The sequence below is a fragment of the Lethenteron reissneri genome, chromosome 24, assembly GCF_015708825.2.
Source record: "Lethenteron reissneri isolate LAM-NWPU_2019-01 chromosome 24, ASM1570882v1, whole genome shotgun sequence".
Taxonomy (NCBI): Eukaryota; Metazoa; Chordata; class Hyperoartia; order Petromyzontiformes; family Petromyzontidae; genus Lethenteron; species Lethenteron reissneri.
In genome coordinates, this window is record NC_083802.1 from 19,404,444 (window position 1) to 19,408,947 (window position 4,504).

Sequence of the window (4,504 nt, forward strand, 5' to 3'; positions counted from 1 at the left end):
GACACTGGCACGAGAAGCACGTCTTGCGGGAGAGACGCGAAGAACGCGCAGCGTAAGCGGCCCCCCTGGGGGCTCGGGGCTCGGCGCGAAGGTCCCTGATCGCCGCCGGCCGAGTGCGCTGCCTTCGTCCTGTTTGCTGTACGCCACTCTGACTGCCGGAGCTTGGCTTATTACGCAAAAGGTTTGCGAAGTGATGAGCGAAGCGGTTTTTGTTGTTGTTGTCGTTGTTTTATTATGAACATGCTGTAAGTATATTTTTTACGTAACAATACACGGACAAAATTAATTCCTCATTCATTGGATGTGTGCCGTGCAGAAGGGCCATTGCCTGAAACGTCGCGCCTGCTATCATCATTTTAATGGGCGCGCGGTGTTGTTGACATAGCGAGATGCAGCGCAGTACGAAAGTTGGCCAAGACACGTTGGTGACAATCACACGTTTGTGCTCAAATTGTGCAAGCAAAGCAATCAATCGCTCGCCCAAAGGCCGACTGGGATGCGACAGGCGCTGGTCGTCTGACGAGAAAAGCCGCGCGATGCCCGCGCCGTGCTGCTGTCCGCGTCTTGCGGCGCCCCCCCCCCCCCGCGTCTCCGTGGAGTCTGTCAGTCAGCGATGGCTGCGTCATGGGCAGGGAAGGGCCCTGGGAGGGACAATGGCTCCAACCGCGATTCAACGTTGCAATCCGCCCCGCTCCGCCTCCTCCTCCTCCATCCCTCTTTCTCTCTCCTCTCTCTCTCCCACACAACCGCGGAGACGCAGCTCAATTACGCTTCGCCACAAACACCACACCACACCGAGCATGTTCGCCGCGTGCCAAATTGTCAGTCACCCGATGTGTTTACAAATGTCGGCCCCTCAAATACGGATTTGGTCAAATTAAGCATCGCACGTCGTCCGCGGTGACCGGGCTCGAACCGCGACCCGATGTCATCACCACGGGTGGCGGAGAACCCGGATTCGAGTTCTGGCTCTGAGCACCACTGGCTCAGTGCCAGATCCACACCCATTACCACGGCTACCAGTCGAGAAACCAAAATATCCACCGTCGTCATAAGCCCTGATCTATCCACTGCTAGATTCAGACTTCTGATGAGACACTGTTTTGTTAGATGGTCAATCATCTCATCCAAATGTCACCTTTAAGTTTGAGAAATTCTGCAGAGTTTTCAAAAAAACTGCGCTGAGGTTTGACAAGTGTCGTGGTCTTGGCGAGTGAGTAAAGCTCCCCGTGGCTGTCTTCTCGCCTCTAATCCGTGACTCTGCTCTCGGCTCTAATCGGACCGTAAAGGACCCCAGCGGAGTGGCGGGGAGCCCCGCTGGTGTTGCTAGGGGTGTCCGTGGAGAGGGAGGTGGAGCGAGAAGCTTCAGTGTGGACAGCAGGAAGGGGATTAGAACTCTCAGAAGTTATATAAAAAAGAAGAAACAATCAAACATTCTAAATAAAATCGGCTTCAAACAAATGGCATCCGAAAGACAATTCGGCGTTTGTTTCATGTAAAGTCACTCCTGGATGAAGCCCCCCCCCCCCCCCCCCCCCCACATCTTATCATCGAATGACTTACTTGACCATAGTTCACCACGCTGGTTCAATTTCGATTTAAAGCTTTAATTTTAGATTTAAAGCTTTAATTTTAGATTTAAAGCTTTCGTGACTGCAGGGAATCATCTTCTTGGTTCTTTCGGTAAAGTCACGTAGAAGGGAAGTAATAAAATAATAAAAATATAAAACATAATAAAATAAAATAATTCTCACGACGTTTCGGCTACAACGCAAGCAGCCGTCTTCAGTGTAGGTGGGCGAAGGGCGCGACTCGTTGAGATGTCACGCGCCGTTGACGTTAGCCATGGCTGGGAATCGAACTCAGGCGACCGGGTTCATCGCACGGTGCGCAAATCACTGCCTCACTTGCTCCAAACCTATAACATCAACATGATAACGTCTCATAAATAAGATTGAAGAAAAAACACACAGGAGGTGATAATATATTTGTTTTACTTTCAATTCACATGAGAAACGCGACTTCCAAAACTCGTCGTCAAATCCAAGCCCGACACCACCCAGCAGCTTTGTTTCAAAAATTCATTAATCAATCTTATTTTCTTATTTTTCATACTTTGATACTGGCATAAAGGTCCCATGATACAGATCTGTATCGTTCCGCAGAGTGCTGATATATTTATGCCACTCATTCGCTGCGTTTCTTTAAATAGTTGATCTACAGTCATCCTCCACTGTCATTGTGTTCCGTGTCAATTAGTAAGAAGCCTGTCCCCAGATCAGGTGCGTCTTTTTCTCTGTGTGTAAACTGTGTGGGTTGTGGGGAGTGGTGGCGCCGTAGTTAGCGCACTGCTCTGCGAACCGAGCCACGGATAACACAACACAACCTTGCTCACAGCCTTTGCCGCAACAGTCTTGCAAACTCTACCCTAGAGCTGTCTGTGTGTGTGTGTCTGCGTGAGCATCTAAACGTATCCCTGTGTGTATGTCTTTCGATACGAATGCGTGCCTGTGTGAGTGTTCCGGCGTGGTGCTGGTCATCCACCCCCTCGTCTGTCGTGCCGGCCTTCGTCGGTGTTTGCTCACAGCACTTTCCCCAACAGTCTGTTGAGGCTATACGGGAGATCTTTGTCTTGTGTGAGTGTGTATCCGTGTGACCGACCTCAGCGGCTACAACAACACCCTCTGAGTCATGCGATTCACGTCTTTAATCAAGACGTGGTTGTCATCATCTATAATTGGTCATTCGCAACACATGTTAAACACCCATGGATTATACCCATATATTATACCCATGTATACTAGCTATGTTTAACACCCATGTAAACTACATGTGTTTAACACACATGTACACTACATGTGTTTAACACCCACGTACACTACATGTGTTTAACACACATGTACACTACATGTGTTTAACACCCATGTACACTACATGTGTTGAACACACATGTACACTACATGTGTTTAACACCCATGTACACTACATGTGTTTAACACCCATGTACACTACATGTGTTTAACACACATGTACACTACATGTGTTTAACACACACGTACACTACATGTGTTTAACACCCACGTACACTACATGTGTTTAACACCCATGTACACTACATGTGTTTAACACACATGTACACTACATGTGTTTAACACCCATGTACACTACATGTGTTGAACACACATGTACACTACATGTGTTTAACACCCATGTACACTACATGTGTTTAACACCCATGTACACTACATGTGTTTAACACACATGTACACTACATGTGTTTAACACCCATGTACACTACATGTGTTTAACACACATGTACACTACATGTGTTTAACACCCATGTACACTACATGTGTTGAACACACATGTACACTACATGTGTTTAACACCCATGTACACTACATGTGTTTAACACCCATGTACACTACATGTGTTTAACACACACGTACACTACATGTGTTTAACACCCATGTACACTACATGTGTTTAACACCCATGTACACTACATGTGTTTAACACACATGTACACTACATGTGTTTATATATCTCGCTGTATTAGCTCTTCGCGGTGTTTGGCTTTGCGATCCTCCGCGCCCCAAAATAGCCGCGCGTCACTCACGCGCGCGCCGCGGTGACGTCGGCGCGGCGCCGACTCCCCCGCCCCCCTCACCTGTGCCCTGCCCCTCACCTGTGCCCTGCCCCGCCCCCCTCACCCTCACCTGTGCCCTGCCCCTCACCTGTGCCCTGCCCCTCCCCCCTCACCTGTGCGCTGCTCCGCCCCCTCCCCCCTCACCTGTGCGCTGCACCTGCGCCGCCTCGGCGGGATGAAGGCGCGGAGACGACGCCGCGCCGGGGACAGTCGTCATCGCTCGCACTCTCGTCTCCGCTACCCACGACTGCAACAACAACAAAAACAACAACAACAAAAACAACGACAACAACGACGACTGACTGGCTGAGAGTTCTTGAATCAACCCCGGGGAGTCGGCGAGCAACTTCGCGGCGAGACCTCGCGGGCGTTGTACCGAGGTAGGGGGTGGGGGTCCCGCCGAGTCCGTCTGGCACGCCACGTCCCGTCGCCTCCGACTCGCCGTTCTCCGCAGACGCGCGTCAGTGCGGCGTGCCGCCCAGACGTGACGATCGCGCGTGCTCGCGTGTGATAGCTCGTACATAGCCGTCGTCGTCGTCAACATGAGCCATGGTCTATCCACCGCTAGATGAAGACATACCTTACGCAGTCGCCATCGGTCAGGGTGCTGAGCTGAACGCACGGCACGTCGTTGAGCGTCCATTCCCGTGCTCGCGTTAGGGACACGTGTACCTCGAGTCGCCCACGTGTCTCTCGAGTCGCCCACGTGTTCGATGTTCAACGCCAACAGCTGATGTGTCGCTCTCGGCTCAACTGAACATTGATTTCATTGAAAGGAAGATTCGGAACGAAAGTTTAGAGGAGGAGGAGTTAAGGGTGAGTTTGGGGGGTGAGGGGTGGGTGGCATCATCACCA